The 17,803-nt window shown below is 52.9% G+C and overlaps 1 long non-coding RNA gene across 3 annotated transcripts in view; it reads right to left on the minus strand.

Moving 5' to 3' along the window:
- LOC142931049 (uncharacterized) overlaps nucleotides 1–17,803 on the minus strand; it is a 197,904-nt gene that overhangs the window by 86,338 nt on the left and 93,763 nt on the right. For 2 of the 3 annotated variants that reach the window (XR_012947040.1, XR_012947038.1), the window contains exon 4: nucleotides 11,790–12,290. The exons of the other annotated variant lie outside the window; for it this stretch is intronic. This is a non-coding gene — a long non-coding RNA (uncharacterized LOC142931049). Of the gene's footprint in view, nucleotides 1–11,789; nucleotides 12,291–17,803 lie in introns of those variants that run through there. 3 annotated transcript variants of the gene reach the window in all.

Below are 17,803 nucleotides of genomic sequence, written 5' to 3' on the forward strand. Positions count from 1 at the left end.
CATTGGTTCTTTCGGTAAAGTCAACGTATGTAGAAATACAATACATTGTTTTTATTTTTTATCAGTTTTCCGTTCTTTGTGTGCTCTGTGTGTGATGTCCCTCTGCGTGTTCCCTCGCTGTGTGGTTTACGAGATTTTCACCTGAGGACGAGCGCTTGTGTTGCGTTCGAAACATCGTGATTTCTTTTAATTATATATTTTATATTATATTATTTTATTTTATTATTTTATTCTCATTCCACGTGACTTTACCGAAAGAACCAAAGAAGATGAATCCTTGCAGTCACGAAAGCTTTAAATCGAAATATATATTTTTATTTAATTTCTACAGACGTGACTTTACAGATAGAACCAATGGGTATTATTTAGGTTAGTTTGCTGAAATAAATGTCCAAGTAATAAGCCGCTTTGTTGAGCTGTCACTTGTGGCCGGGTTGCAACTGCAAAATAAGTTCATACCTCAGCTGGGCTTTACCTGGAAATAAACAACACAGTTTGAGACGAGGCTCAAAAGAAAGCTGTCTCTGGCGTGGACCAATCAGTTTCAAGGATAATGCATCATATTATCAGTGTGTCTTTTGTTTTCATTCTGACCACAAGCATTGTGGCTAATGCAGACATGATTCCTTGTAAAAAGGTTTCAGTTTGGTGTTTTAACATCTTAACACCTCTATGGTTATTTCGGTAAAGTCACGTAGAAAGAAAATAACGTGACTTTACCGAAAGCACCGTAGAGTAATTCCTGCAGTCACGAAAGCTTCAAATCTAATCTTAACACCTGTTTTGTTGCCAGAAAAAAGGAGGGAAAAACTATTATCATAATTTAGTTTTATTTGTATATTTGTAAATGATTTGTTCACTTGTATTTTTCTCTGCACTCCTATCGTGTTTGTTGTGGTAGCGTTCTGACCCGCTCCGACTGGACATGTGAAAAAGAGCTTTACAGCTCATCGGATTCCTCCAGAAAAAATACATATTCTGTTCAGTATTTTCTCCTCTCGAGAATTATTTTCATTCCGGATTCCTGGAGAGACCTTCACGAGTTGAGCAACAACGCTCTCCGTCTCTCGCTCTCCGTCTCCCCGTCTCTCAATCTCCGTCTCTCCATCTCCGTCTCCCCGTCTCTCCGTCTCTCCGTTTCTCCCTCTCCGTCTCCCCCTCTCTCCGTTTCTCCCTCTCTCCGTCTCTCTCTCCCTCTGCGTGCAGTGCTCCATGTCCTTCCTCACAGATGTTGGCGATCCATTGGCTCTGCGCATGATATTTACTCAAGATAATGCTCGTCTATGAGCAATGTGAGTCTACGGCCAATGGAAATCCAGAGGCAATGTTAATCTGTGGGCGATATTAGTCGAAGGGCGATATCAGTTTATGGGCAGCGTTAGTCTATGAGCAATGCAAATGTATGGATCTATAAATAATGTCAGTCAGTGGAAAATGTTAGTTCATGGGCAGTGTTAGTTTATAGCCAATGTGGGTCTATGGGCAGTATTAGTTTATGGCCAATGTTCGTCTGTGGGCAATATTAGTCTCGAGGCAATGCTAGTCTTTGAACAATGTTAGTCTATGGGCAATGTTAGTCTATGGGCAATGTTAGTTTATGGGCAGTATTAGTCGATGGGCAGTGTTAGTTTATGTGCAGTGTTAGTCTATGAGCAATGTAAATCTATAGGCAACGTTAGTCTGTGGGCAATGTTAGTTTATGGGCAGTATTAGTCTACGGGCAGTGTAAGTCTAGAGACAATGCTAGTCCCACGGTTGGCTACGCACGGTGCGAAAGAAGTTCAACGTACACACGCTGCTTAATAAAGCAACCCTCACGAATAAAATCGTCACAGAGCGCTTCGCATGCGAACATAACTTGACATCGTGAAAATGTAAGATACACAATGCTGTATAGCATAGTAAAAAAAAAGTACACACAGCTCTGTACCAAAATATTACTCAGGAATTAAGTAAATCCTCAACACCGGATCAAACCTGAAACCAAAAAAAGAACCTAAACACACTCGGATTATAATAGCCCTACGTATTTATTTTGTTATATATAAGTCAGTTGAGTCACAAGTGCCGCTTGACACTCCGCACCTTCGTTCTGAAAGTGAAACATTAAACTAAATAATCGTGATCTCACCCGTTCGACCAAAAAAGAACATAAGACAAACACCGGGATTTGAGATCAGAATCTTCATTTATACTGAATGAATCCAATGAGCTATAAAGCTCTTTTGTTTACAGATGGCCATTCGGTGCACGGGGTCAGAATGTCACAACAACAAACAATACGAAAATACGATCGGAGTCCAAAGTATAGGAAAGGTAAACAAATATTTTTTTAAAATATGTTTATTAAGCTCCGTGGGCTTTACCTGGTAATGTTAGTTCACGGGTAGTGTGGCTTTTACATTCTAGATTCGAAGCTTTCGTGACTGCAAGGATCCATACTCTTTGGTTCTATTCGGTAAAGTCACGTAGGTACAAAAATAAACAAAAATCACGACGTTTCGGCCACGACACATTGTAAAGTCAGAATGTCAACTTTAGATTTCATACAAATATTTTATTTTGCTACCGAGCTATATCAATTTCTTTTTCAGAAGCGACCTGGCCACAAATGACAGGGTTAAGGATGCAAAGCCGGCGTCCGATTTGATGTCAACACTCCACACACGGCGTTATAGCGTGAAGGGGGGGGGGGCTAAAGCGATTCACTCAGCCCGCTGTGTCGGAAGGAGGGCGACAAGGGATACCCCCCACCCTGACCCCCCGCCATCCCCCTTCTCGTCTTTTAGTCCGATCCGGACTTTTGTTGTTGTTGTTGTTTAAACCATCCTCCCATCGTCGCGGCGAGTTTGCGTTTTGGAGAATTGAGAGGCAAATTAAACATCGCGAGGGTTGTTGATGGCGAGCGAGCGAGGAGCAGGCGAGGAGCGGGCGAGCGGGCAAGGAGGGGGCGAGGAGCGGGCGAGCGAGTAGCGAGCGAGGAGCAGGCGAGGAGCAGGCGAGGAGCGAGCGAGGAGCGAGCGAGCGGGCGGGCGAGGAGCGAGCGAGGAGCGGGCGAGTAGCGAGCGAGAAAACGGCGCCGTCGCTTTGAGCAGCAGCGCGCCTACGGCTCGACGCGATCGATCCACGCGAGGAACTCGCCGCACTGATTGTCGAACAACACTGGGATGGTGGGTGGGTGGGGGGGCGCAGCCAAACACACACAACACGAGAATGATTATAAACGGCGTCTCGTTTCCTTGCTATCGGCCGATCGGGCGGGGCGATAGAGACGCTCAACATCGATAAATACGGTGACCCCTGCCACGCTTTGGGTTTTTAGAGCCCCCCCCCCCGACCCAGCCCCCTCTCCCCCCTCCAAGCGCAGTGGTAATTTTACTGGCCACTTCGGGCGCGTTTAAGTCGGTGTAAATGTAAAAAAAAATCTTTTATTATTTTTTTTGAACGGATGAAATGGAAAGGTGCTCTCTTTCCAAATTAGTTTCTGCCTCTCCCCCCCACCACTCCCCACCTCTGCCCAACGACGAAAACTAAGACGACGGTATCATTATTATTTTTATTATGAAAATCTAAAATAAAAACATCGTGGCGGATCAAATGCGTCTCTCCTGTAATGCAATTGTAATTCTCTCTAAGTGTGCACTTGCGAGTGCGGGGGGTTCCCCTCTCCCTCTCTCTCTCTCCTTCAATCGTAGATATTACACACGAGGAAAAATAGAAATAGGAGACTCTTTGGGAGTGCATTTCACAACCTGCCAGACACCTTCAAAGGGGGCTGTGATAATGTAATAAAGATCTTCTTAAGTGATAACCAAAAGCAAACGGCCTTGCCGTGGCTCCTTTTACGTTTTCGCCCCCTCCACCCCCAAGCCCCCCCCCCAACTGACCCCCACCACCCCGGTCCACCCTCCCCCCCCCCAAACACCACCATCCACCTCCACCCCCCCCCCCAAAAAAAAACTGGACCTGGAAATGCTTCCCATGTGCCAGGGGGGGGGGGGGGATGGTGGTGGTTGTTCTCCACCACTCCCCCCGCCCTCCGGTGACTCGCCACGGGTTCACGGGAGGTCACGGTGGTCGGCGGTGTCGCGTTAAATAGTCGCGATGTTTGATCGCCCCTCGATGGAGGGGGGGGGGGTGCATAGACCCCCGCCCCCCCCATCGTGGCTGGGCCGAGACGACGCCGAGGCCGCTGCTCCTCCGCCCCCTCTCCCGTGGAGTGGACAGCGCTAGGGGGTCGCGGTGGTGGCTGCTCGCTGAGGGTCAGTGCCGTGGCTGGATGGTTATTTGGTTAGGGGAAGTAGTGGCATGGTGAAGGGGTTTTTTTTTTGGGGGGGGTGGGGGGTTAGATCACGTAAATATATTTAAACGATCTGCTGTGAAAAATATTTGTCCCAAAAGCCTTTGTGTTAAACTGGTAGTACTAGTGACTGGTTGGTTAGGGCTAGTACTTGTGGATGGTTGGTTAGGATTATGGCTAGTACTAGTGTCTGATTGGTTATGATTATGGCTAGGACTAGTGTCTGGTTGGTTATGATTAGGGCTAGTACTAGTGTCTGATTGGTTATGATTATGGCTAGTACTAGTGTCTGATTGGTTATGATTATGGCTAGTACTAGTGTCTGATTGGTTATGATTATGGCTAGTACTAGTGTCTGATTGGTTATGATTATGGCTAGTACTAGTGTCTGATTGGTTATGATTAGGGCTAGTTACTAGTGTCTGATTGGTTATGATTATGGCTAGTACTAGTGTCTGATTGGTTATGATTATGGCTAGTACTAGTGTCTGATTGGTTATGATTATGGCTAGTACTAGTGTCTGATTGGTTATGATGAGGGCTAGTTACTTGTGTCTGATTGGTTATGATTAGGGCTAGTTACTAGTGTCTGATTGGTTATGATTAGGGCTAGTACTAGTGTCTGATTGGTTATGATTAGGGCTAGTTACTAGTGTCTGATTGGTTATGATTAGGACTAGTACTAGTGTCTGATTGGTTATGATTAGGGCTAGTTACTAGTGTCTGATTGGTTATGATTAGGGCTAGTTACTTGTGTCTGATTGGTTATGATTAGGGCTAGTTACTAGTGTCTGATTGGTTATGATTAGGGCTAGTACTAGTGTCTGATTGGTTATGATTAGGGCTAGTACTAGTGTCTGATTGGTTATGATTAGGGCTAGTACTCGTGTCTGATTGGTTATGATTAGGGCTAGTTACTCGTGTCTGATTGGTTATGCTTAGGGCTAGTACTAGTGGCTGGTTGATTAGTTGGTTAGACTGATGACTAAATATCTCTGAATGTTCACAATATTATCTGAATGCATAAGCTAAGCAAGTTTGAACCTGGTTAGTACTTGGTTGGGAGATTGCCATCATGGCAGACACGAAAAATTAATCAAATAACTGTAAATATGTTGGGCCCTGTATTAATCCACTGCTGGATGAAGGCCCCCCCAATGCCCTTGGCCGGGGGGAATTCTTTGACCATAGTTTAACACGTAGGCTTCCGTGACCAATATTATTCATAATAAATATTTTGGGTTAGATCGCGTTATTCATAAATGTGTCGCAACCCTCCACCATCCGACATGGCCAATCAGTAAAAAAAGTGTCACGTTGACAAAAGACAATTAGTTCACGACTTTAGCCCACCGGTGTGTTGAAGAGTGAATCGACAACATTTACATTATGGCAAATTGCCCGATGATGCTGGATGTAATTACCAGCGAAACGTCGTACTCAAAAATTATAAATGTTGTGGATTCACTCTTCAACACACCGGTGGGCTAAAGTAGTGAACTATTTGTCTTTTGTCAACGTGACACATTTTTTACTCATTGGCCGTGACGGGTGGTGGAGGGTTGCGACACGTTTATAAATAACGCGATCTTTGACCATACTTCACCGCACTGGTCAGTGCGGTTGGGCGATGGGGAGGTGGGGGCAGAACAAACTCGGGTGGTGCAGGGTCGACGGGTTCTTGGCGAAACGCGCCACCCACTGTGCCACCACTGAACCCCTCAAATCGACTGCACTGGCACGGTTCACCGCGGGTCACGTTTGTAAAACAGCAGACGGCTCAATGTTACGTCGCCGCGTAGACAAAATACGAGTCGATCAAACGACCCGAGAAGGTTACGCTGGATGTGGTTAAGCATTTGCAGGGGGCAGTGACACCGCCCAGCGGTAGGGCCTTCGCCGCTTCTTCTTGTTCCTGCTGCGGAGGTTCGCGGTTCGGTTCTAGCGGCCGCCCTGGTCAACACCGCGGGTGTAGTAACCGTACGAACACTGCGCGTCGAACCGCTCCGCGGCGGATTGTTCGAGGTCACGTGGCGCCATTCGCAAAAGTGGGGCCGCCGTGCGGCGGCGCCAAATGCGAAAAGGGACACTGCAAATTACTCGCTTGGGATGAAACCCACACACGTGGGGGGCGATCACCTCCACACACCCTGACTGCGGACACTTGGCAGGACCCTCCTCGAGTAGAGTCACGGGACTCGCAAGTGGGAAAACAAGCGGAATACTTATCGTGACAACAGCAACAACGGGGCGTGCGTGCGTGCACACGAGCGTGCGAGCGAGCGCGAGCGCGTGCCTGGAATGAGAGGGTTTCGTTAGAGGCGCGGGGATCGCGAGCGGTGACCCGAAGGTGATGCTATGCGCCGGGTCACGTTTGCAGGCGCGGTTAATCTGCACATTTCCTGGGTTTACGAGAAATTTATCCCTGGCTTTTTTGGGGTGGGATTTTTTTTTCTTCCCGAGTCTCCAAAATAAATGGCGAACGAGAACACTGGGGGCCTGCGAGCGGGTCACAACAACAACAACAACACGGAGAAGACGCACGTGCCGCTCCGGCGGAGGCGAGAGGGCACAAAGGAGCTTGACGCGTTCGTCAAAAAATTACACCACGGCCTTAAGAGGGAGCATAGCCGGTGACGTCTGGGGCTTGTGGCTCTTCTTCTTCGTCTTCTGCACAGCGCATTGACGCGTGTGTTCAGTTGTTGTGCTCGTGGAACCGCTGCCAATTTGGGCAGCAGCAACAACAACATCAGCATCGCCCAACAATAAATTGTTCATAAGAACAGGGTTTTACCCTTTCTGCCAATAAAACAGGAGGTGTTAAGATGTTCAAACACCAAACTGACACCTTTTGCAAGGAATCATGTCTGCGTTTACCACATATACTTGTGGTGAACATGCAAATAAAAAAAACATGTTCTGATAACATATGATGCATTGTCTTTGAAACTGGTTGTTCCACACCAGAGACAGCTTTCTTTAGAGCCTAGTCTCAAACAGTGCTAGACCAGAGGACGCCAAAAGGCGAATAGCACAATGTTATGTTTAAACTAAAACTAAACTTTGTTTTATTGCACCAGGTAAGGTCCCATTGACCTATACAGATGTTTTTCAGAAGCCATCTGGTTACCAAAAATGATTGCTGCTCAACGAAGTGTCTTATGATCACGTGCAAATTGATTGCGGCCAAATACTCTGAACGTGTGACGTCGATTCTAAATGTGGAGGGGAAAACCTTAGTAGGACCCGGAGAAAAATCCACGCGACCACGGGGAGAGAGAGAGACACGCAATCTCCAAATATACAGCAGCAGGCATCAGGGTCGGGATCGAGCCCACGATCTCCTGTATACCAGGCGAGCGAGTTAACTTCTCGCTACCCGTTTCATTATGATGACAAAGAGGAAATGCCATTTCGCTTTCCTCAATACGGCAGTATTATCGAGGATTGCGTTGAGTTATTTAGCACGTGGCAAGTCACCCACCCCCACCGCCACCCCCATCCCCTCCCCCCCCACCTCCATTCCCTGACCAGTGATTGGATTGTCACAAATCAGGTGTAAGTTCATCAATTTGAAGGATCGACTCTCTTTCGTTTCGTTTTCTTACAATCACCTCTTTATTGTTGTTACTTGAAAAAAGAAAGTTGTGCTCGCTCTGATATTGTCATCGCATTTGCATCATCGTCGTCATCAGCAACACCACTTGATCCACCCACTGATCTGTCCACAACGATCTGTCCACTGCTGGCCACCGCTAAAGCCATTGCAACAATTCGTCAAGGTCCAGGACAGACAGAGAGACAGAGGGGGTGTGCAGATGGAGAGATCGATGGTTCGACAGACAGACGCAACAGATGAATGGAAAGATTGACAGTTGAATGGAGGCACTAATGGATAGACAGACCGACATATAGAGAGACGGAATCAGACAGACAGAAAGATACACTGACCAGATAGATTGATAGATGGATGGAAAGATAGATAGACTGACAGAGAGACAGAGATGGAGACAAAGGCAATCGGACAGACAGAAATACACAATGACATATAGACAGATGCATGGGTGGAAAGATAGACAGACTGACAGATCGACAGACGGACGTACAGACAGAAATACATACTGACAGATAGACAGATAGACAGATGAACTGACGGGTGGACTGCGGCTTTGCGCTCCCTCTCTCTCTCTCTCCGTCCATCCACATCCGTTCTGAGCAAAACGCGACGGGGAAAGGGCAAAGGTGGCGGCAATTGTTTTGCAAAATTGAGTGGTGGGGAAGAAAATGACGTGGGCCGGGTTGGGAGCCGCCGAGAGCATCGGCAACATTCAGCGAAACGAGAATGGATTTGCTGCAAGGGTCCGCGGAGGTGATGTCACTTGCACCTCCCGGTACAAGATTTGCCAGGTCGGACCTCAATCTCACTGTGACCCCTCCTCCCTCCACCCCCCACCCCCGGCTCCCCACCTGGCCCCACCCCCATCCCCCCCCCCCCCGTCCACACATCCACTGGTGAGCGGTCACTGAATCACGCCGATCTCGAGGGACAAGTAGGGTTCTGACCGGTTCCAGTGTGGACGAGTTACCAGCGGTTGATCGTGGCTTCCTCCATCGCCTCGCCTACATGTGCTTTACATTATCCGTGTTGGTGTTTAATCTGGGCCACCTCTCCCGTACAGATATAGTAAAGAGTTGACTATTAGATAGGTAAGCCACGACAGCGACCATCACCACCACCCCCACCACTTCCAACACAAGCTACGCGATCATCACCATCGCCACCACGGCAAACAGCACCATGCGTCTACCACCATCGCGGTAACCGCCACCTCTGCCACCACCACCTCCACTACCACCACCATCACAACCACTGCTGCTACCACCACCACCACTTCCAACACAGCCTCCACGGCCACAACCATCACCGCCACCTCAACCACGTCCGACACCACCACGGACTCCACTACCACCACCATCACCACCATCACCATCTCCGCCACCACCACTCCCACCGCAGCCTGCACTGCCAAAGGCAAAGATCCCCCATGTAGCCTTAACAGACTGTTGTGGCAAGTGCTGTCAGCGAGCACCAATGAAGGCCGGCACGGCACACGAGGGGGTTGGGTGGCCAGCACAACGCCCCGGCCGCCTTTGTCTCCCTAGTGGCCGATGTTTATACACCGCACCAGGCACTCATTTGAGGCCGAGTCGACCTAGGGGAGGGCCCAGGACCGGCTCAGACGATCGTGAGACTGCCGTTGTCTGCGAGCGGGAGTCGAACCCGGCCCCCGCCGGCTTCGTCAGCGCAGCGCCCAGTGCGAAGTGACGAGCGGGCGCGCGTGAAGCGCGCCCGCACGCCCATCGCCGGGCACGCCGCCGCAAAGCGAGAAAGGGCCCCCCCCCCCCACCCCTCGCCTCGTCGGTCACGCCGCATCTGGGAAACCATCCCGGCATACCGATGCCCCCTCTGGCGCCCCCAACACCCACGGCCCCAACGAGGAGAAGAGGAATAAAAAAAAACAACCCCACCGCCCCAACCGCCGCTGCTGAGATCCTTCGGCGCACGGGGCCAGGAGGGACCGGCACAGCGCGCTCTGCGAGCACGGCCACCCCCCCCCCGCCCTCCCAAACCCCACTCACGATTTTTTGTTCGGGACGCCGCTTATAGGTGCCGGCTTTGGATGCAGAAAGGCGTAAGGCAACCGCCACTAGAATGGAAGGCACGTCCTAATCCATACCACGGTTTCAGGAATCGTTCAGACTCGTGGAGAAATCGGATGAGCTATGAAGCTATTTTTTGTTTGTCCACAGACGCCCAGTTGTGCACGTGGTACTGGAATGCGACATCGCGTGCTATGGGCATCGCGTGATGAGTTGGACGGGGAATCTGTTTGCAATTCTCGCAGTAGGAAGTGCATCACTCCGTGTTAGAGGACAGCGCAGGGAGAGTGATATTTACAGAACTAGCACCGAGTGACCTTCAAGGTGACCCGTCATTCACACGGGCGGCGCTGCATTTTACCCGCATGCCCTGCTGTTGATGCGTTCAGCTGTGTGACGGCCAAAATGATGCGTTTCATTCCCAGAGGCTGGAGATTTGCTGAAATTATCAAGAGAAAAATACTGATTTGATGGTTTTGTTTGTGCAGTTATTTGGTGAGCGGGCTGAGACCATCAGCCCACTGAACTGGAGAAAACTCGGTTCAACCACGGGGTTCTGAAACCACGATTAAATCCTAGGATCTCAGCAGTGCGGGTGAAGTGTCTCTGACACGGCCACTATGAGCCCCACAAGGCAGGGTTCGGCGGCATGCAGCTCTGGTGGTGCTTCGTGGCCGTTATCGATGAAGGAACCACCCTGTCTCGTGCTCACCACAGTGCATTGGCGGCTCTTGAAATATTGAGGGGTTTTTTTTGTTTAACCGAAATCTAAAAAAAAATATCTCTTCTTGTTACTTCGGTTTGCCGAACCCTTGACCCAAAGATAGAGCGAGACCCAGACCCAGGGCTTTAAACCCAGGAACTTAAGCAGCACTGGCTCAGTAACCACTGCCTGAACCCCTGAGCCTCCGAGCGACCTCTGATTATGACGACCTCTTGACCTTGACCTTTCCAAGAGAAGGGGGGGGGATCCCGAATTTGTATTGTTTAAATAACCCCCCACCCTAAATGAATAGAATACAAACACTCGTCATTTGTTTTCTCCGATAAATATCAAGCCACTTTTTTTTGGGGGGGGGGCGGGGGGGGGGCGATGGCACCCCCGCCCCCCCCCCCTGAATCCACCACCGACAGACGGACAGACCCGGAGAGGGACAGAGCCACGTACGGGCACGGGAGGCGAGGGGGGTCGGTTGGCGAGTCGCTGGCTCACAGAGGCAAGGGCGTTGCGCGCGAGCTCCGGGCGGCTCCGTGCGAGACGAGAGAGGGAACGGGGTTGGGGAGCCGAGGGGGAGCCGAGGGGGAGCCGAGGGGGAGCCGAGGGGGAGCCGAGAGGGAGCCTTGCTTGTCAGGTTCCAGGGGGGAGCTATTTGTCACCGCTGTAAAGCCGCGAGCGCCACGACTTCGTCAAGCAAATCAACGCGCGTGTTCCAGGGATTTCCTGCCTCACCAACTGCTGCCCCGACTTCGGAAGCGAGGATCGTCACGCGCGGCACCCCCCCCCCCGCCCCCGCACCCCCCCGCGCCCCGCCCCCTCCCCCCACGCCTCACCACCATGCCCCGCCCCCCGTCACGGCAAAATCAACGCAAGTCCTCGTTTAACGCGGTAGATGCGTTCCTGAAATAGTGATTTGTTGCTGAAGTCGATTGCTGGATTGCTTGCGTTGGGGTCCAGCGTGGATGATCCAACAAATCTCTTCTCGTCCGTCATGGACATGTCGAAGGCGGTCCAGATGTTTGCTCGTGTTGAACCATCGCTGCTGGTGAGATCCACCAACTCCTATAGAAGGTTGTGTAAGAAGAATATGTATTCATTTATTTTACCGGGTAATAAGCGACCTGGCCACAAGTGAAAGCTGAGCCAAGTGGCTTCTCGCGTGGAAATTAAGAGCAGCCAAACACTCCGGACGCACGTTTCTAAATGTGGAGGGGAAAACCCGAGGACCCGGGGAAAAATCCACGCGACCACAGGGAGAGAGACGCCAACTCCAAATATACGGTACAGCAGGTGTCAGGTACGGGATCGAACCCACGACCTCCTGTATACCAGGCGAGGTAGTTAACATCTCCTAGCCACCGAGACATATGGTAAAGAGGCGTTACTTGTTTGGGTGAATCAGATCAGATTGAGATTAGATGGGGCTCAGCTGTTTTTCAAGTTGCTACACTGGAATGTTTTTGGCCGGTTACAAAAAAATGAGAAGCTTGATTTCTTGCCGGATGACACCAGAGAATCCGCAGCAATCCCACCCACGTGTGCAGGGGTGAGATTACACAAAAGCTCCGCACAGATGGATCCAAGAATCCGTCGATGTACCGCCATCTCCCTCTGTAAGTGGAGCAATGGAATCACAAAGGGGAAAGGTATGAGTTCACATCGCAGTCGGGGTCAAACTTTCCCCACCACCATCATCATCATCATCGATCATTTCTCTTTGAGGGCGATAAAATAGGTACCACTTCGTGGTTTAGTGAGTGAGTGATTAGTTGAGCGAGTGAATGAGTGGCTGGAAATACTTGGCCCTACCCGCAGGATTGTGGAATCTCTGCCACTGGCATCGCTCACGGCCGGCAATGGAAACGAGACACTTGATGGTTAGTTTTATTATCACCCAAGCCTTGCGACACAGCTAAATCAACCACTGCCACAACCACGGCCACAACCGCCAACACCGCCGCTACAACCACCACCGCCACTGCAACCACCACAACCGCCACCCCTGCCACTCCTTACCACCACCGTAAACGCCATCACGGCTACCACCACTGCCATTACAAATTATGAAGGCGACCAGTACCAACACCACCACTCCAACCGCCACCACAAGCTCCAACCATTGCCGCCACCATTGTCAACCGCCACCAGCACCACCACTATCACAACAATGGTCATCACCACCAACCTGAACCATTACAACAACCACCACCACCGCCACCACCAACAACGCCACCACCTGTGGCACCACCAGCCGTGACCACCATCGTCATACCACTGCCACCGCCACCACCGCCGCCACCACCGCCACCACCGCCACCACCACCGCCGTCACCACCACCACCGCCACCGCCACCACCGCTCGGCGGCTCGAGCGGAGGGGCCGAGTGTTTTTTAGAGGGCCCGGTCGCGGGAGGAGGGCGATGTCGCCCCCCCCCCATCCCCCGGTTTGCGAGACGCGTGACCGTGAAAACAAAAGCCATCGCCCGGCACCGCACGCCTCCCGGGCTCCCCATATGGGAAGCAGCGAGCGGTAAATGTGCGGGGCGGATGAAAGGAGGTCCTCATAATCTATTTTGGGATGCGGGTGATTGGCGTGTTGAAGATACAGACCATTCATCAACCGCAGTCTAATGAGCGTGATTGGGCCCCCGCTAAATGGCGATTCCTGCTGTGTTATGCAAGTTGCGCACCTTCGCTCCGCTCCGCTCGCTCGCTCGCCCATTCACTCGGTCGTTCGCTTGTTTGCCGGCTCGCTCGCTCGCCAATGCGCCAACTTGTTCCCTCACTTGTGCATTCGTCCAAGCCTGACGTGGATGCACGTGACTTTACCGAAAAAAAAACAAAGATACTTTACCGGAAAAAAAAACAAAGAGTAGTGTGCAACAGCAGAGTGGTTGGTTAGCGCGCCGTGCTACGAAACCGGGCAAACCCAGTGACGATTATCTGAACTGGGCCTCACTTAGGTCGACTCAGCCTCAAAAGGGCACTTGGTGCTGTGTGTAGTAAACATCGCCACAGGGGAGAACAACGGCGGCCGGGCGTGGTGCTGGCCACCCACCCCCTCGTGTGCCGTGCCGGCCTTCATCGGTGCTCGCTCACAGCACTTGCCCCCTACAGTCTGATAATACTTTACGGGGGATCTTTTGTCTTTGGTGGCATTCCTCGATTCGATGCTGCTGCTGCTGCTCCTGGTGGTGCTTCTGCTCACGATGAGGAAGAGTCACACATTCCCCCCTCGCCTTTCCCCGTGACTCGGGGCCCACAATGGCTTTACAATGCTGGGTCGCCCTTTCCCCAGCGGCCACAAAAACTTCCACGCCCGACGAACCGCAGAGAGGGCCTCTACCCAGCGAACGCTCGTTCCGCGTTGACCCTCTTCCCCCGTTCGCCACTGCCCTGCGATCTAAACTAAACTATTTTAATTGTACCAGGTAAGGCCCACTGAGCTACGTGGATCTTTTGCAGAAGCGACCTGACCACAAATGATAGCTCAACCAAGTGGCTTTATCATCGTGTGGAAATCTACAGCGGCCAAAAGCTCTTAACGCATGGCGTTGATTCTAAATGTGGGGGGGGGGGGGGAAACCGGACCCAGAGGAAAATCCACGCGACCACGGGGATAGAGAGAAACGCGCACTCCAAATATACAGCAGCAGGCGTCAGAGAAGTGGTCGAACCCACAAGCTCCTGCGTACCAGGCGAGTGAGTTAACATCTCCTAGCCACCGTGGCAGGCCTCGGCCGCGTGCGTGCGCTCGACAAGGGACTGTTGATAAACAATAATAACGACAACAAAAACCATAATGACGGTGGTACGAACGGGAGAAACTCCCGACCGTGCGGAAGTCTAAACAGCGCCACGTGCGGCGAGCAACTTGGATGTGTAAACAATGTCCTCCACATGCCAGACGTGAAACGCGGTTGCACTTTTGGCGCGGGCCACATGGACGTGGAGATTTTGGGCGCCTTCGCCGACCCGCGGGGGAAAATCCGCCAGAGACGCACGTTGGCCGAGTCACGTCGGTCGTTTGCTCAGCTGCGTTCAATTCCTCCACGTACAAATTCGCGCGCACTCCGTACACTGGCTCGTCTGTCCATCCGTCTGTCTGCGTGACTGTCTATCATCAGTTTGTCCGTCTGCCTTTTCCACTTGATACATCTTATCTCTGATTTGTCCACATTAACCGTCCATCTATCTCTTCAGCCGAACTCTCTCACGTCCGTCCGTCCGCCTGCATACACGTCAGCCTTTTCATCCAAACCGTCTGCCCTTTCATCCGCCCGGCCGTATATATATATCCGTCTCCTCGTGGCACATTTATTTACTGGGTCACCCGATCACTCACTCACTCCATCACCCTCCCGCTCACTCCCTCACTCACTCACACACGCCCAGCATGTGCGGAGTGTGGGGGGGCGCGGGGCGGTGGGAGACACTTTTACAACCCGGCTTGCCGAGCGTTCCACTGCACCCAGGCACTTCCGCCAAATTACCCCACGCCCTTCCACCACGCCGTCACCGGGACCCCATGGTGTCGAGCCACGGCGAGCGTGGGGAGAACCTGCAGTGGTCTCTGCCAACCCTAGCCCAACGTTAACCTAACCCTAAACCTACCTTAATGCCTAATGCTACCCTACCCTAAAACAACCCTAACCCGAACTCAACCGTATTGCTACCCTAGCCCAACCTTAACCCAACTCTAACCCAACCCTAACCCTACCCTAACCCCTACCTAACCCTACCCTAACCCGACCCTAAACCAACCCAAACCCTAACCGAACCCTATCCCTATCCTAACCCAACCCTAACCCCTACCTAACCCTAACCCTGCCCTAACTCTACCCTAAACAACCCCAAACCCTAACCAAACCCTATCCTAACCCAACCCTAACCCAACCCTAACTCTACTCTAAACCAATCCTAACCCAACCCTAACCCAACCTTAATCCAACCCTAACCTTAGCCTAACCGCAACCTCTATGCCTGTGCCGCACAGACGCACACGGTCAGCAGACACCCTCTTGGAGGCGCTACCTCGTCCGCACGGACTACCGTCCAGGGTTTCGGTTCTTTTTTGTTATTAAGAAAACGGTCCACGGAAGGGGACATCACAGAGCTTACCGTCTGAGATCCGTTCAAATGACCTTCGGCCCACACATCAAGGTGGGGGCATCGCTTTCCGTTCTGCCGCTGCGAGTAACGTTTGTCGCGTGACAAAGCAATCGTTTTAAATCCATCGCCGCCGGAATTGAGCGCAGAGCAAGCTTTACGACGTGGGGCTCCAGGCAGGTGGGGCGATGACCGCACGGCGCCACAGTCTCCACGCGGCTGCATGGTAACCGTGCGGCACCACGGTAACCGTGCGGCGCCACGGTAACCGCGTGGCACCACGGTAACCGTGCGGCGTCACGGTAACCACGCGGCACCATGGTAACCGTGCGGCGCCACGGTAACCGCGCGGCGCCACGGTAACCATGCGGCGCCATGGTAACCGTGCGGCGTCATGGTAACCGCGTGGCGCCACGGTAACTGCGTGGCGCCACGGTAACCACGCGGCGCCACGGTTACCGTGCGGCGCCACGGTAACCGCGCGGCACCACGGTAACCACACGGCGCCACGGTTACCGTGCGGCGCCACGGTAACCGCACGGCGCCACGGTTACCGTGCGGCGCCACGGTAACCGCGCGGCGCCACGGTAACCGCGCGGCGCCACGGTTACCGTGCGGCGCCACGGTAACCATGCGGCGCCACGGTAACCGCGCGGCGCCACGGTTACCGTGCGGCGCCACGGTAACCGCGTGGCGCCACGGTAACCGCGCGACGAAGGCGAGCAACGGCCTCGTTTCACCCAGCGGGCCGCATTTCCGGTGAGCGTTTGTTTTTGCTTGCTTTTGCTCTGATTCCTGTTTGGTCTCTTTGGTTGGGGGAATAAGCATCCACTACCACCACCACCACCATTCCTCGCCTTCTGCCGATGGGGTGGAGCGGGCGGGGGGGGGGGGGGGCGAGCACACGGTAGCCCAGTGACTCGCAGCTTCCCACACCTCGCCACACCGCGCTCCCACGGCCCCCTTGCATTCTTTTGTTCAGCAACCGATGTAGGGCACCGCGCGGATCGGCAGAGGACCGAAATCCGGCGGCCGGTTCGGCGTGACGCGTCGGTGCTTTAGGCTCGTTTCGTTCCCCGAGAGCTCATCAGCCAATCGACGTCCGTCATGCTCGCACGCTCGCTCGCTTTCTATCACGGCGGGGGGACGGATTAATTCGACGGTGTCGCTGGGCCGTGGCCCGTTCCGGCCTCGCGCTCGGAGCCCCGACCAGAGAGAGGGATGGGGACGGCCGCCCCCGGGCGCCCGTCGGGGGAGGTTTTCGCCCGGTAGCGAGCGGGCTCACAAACGTCTCGGGCAAACGAGACGCGTCAGCGGCCGCCCTTGTAAACCGCTGCCCACGGCGGCACCGCTGAGAGGGCCGGGCGGAAGGTGGGGGAAGCGGTTTTAACGATCCAGCTGCAGCCACTTGCGCTGGGGGCCGGGCCGTGCGTTTTATTTGGGCCAGGTCGCGTTTACAACGTCTGGCTTTCGCACCGATCTGCCCCCAGTGTCCACTGCCGCATTGGTCCTCTCCTCCCTCCTCCTCCTCCTCCTCCTCCTCCCTCTGCTCCTCGTTCGTCTCTACCTCGTCAGTGCTACTCCCCCTCCCCCCCCCCGCCGCCGTGTCCCCGCGCCGCTATGACGAGCGCCGTTGCCGCTGCTATTGCCGCCGCCTCCGATGACACCGCCCCCTGGCCACCAGATACCACAAGCACGGTGACGCCACCGTCACCTGCATCACCGTGGCTACAGATAAATCCGCCGTTAGTAATGCCGACACTGCCGTGCCTAACCGCACCACGACTGCCATCAGCACCAACACTAAAAATCACCGCCGTAACTTCACCACCGCAACCACGTCTATGACTAACGCTCCAATGTCTCGTACCAGCCGCGTGACCACCAACACAATTTAAACTAAACTATTTTTTTCATTCATCGGGTAAGGCCCACTGAGCTGTGTAGCTCATTTTCAGAAATCGGCCTGGGCCACAAATGATAGCTCAGCGAAGTGGCTCCTCACGTGGACATTT

Source organism: Petromyzon marinus, chromosome 47 (genome assembly GCF_048934315.1).
Source record: "Petromyzon marinus isolate PM22_M1 ecotype Great Lakes invasive population chromosome 47, UKy_Petmar_22M1.pri1.0, whole genome shotgun sequence".
Classification (NCBI taxonomy): domain Eukaryota; kingdom Metazoa; phylum Chordata; class Hyperoartia; order Petromyzontiformes; family Petromyzontidae; genus Petromyzon; species Petromyzon marinus.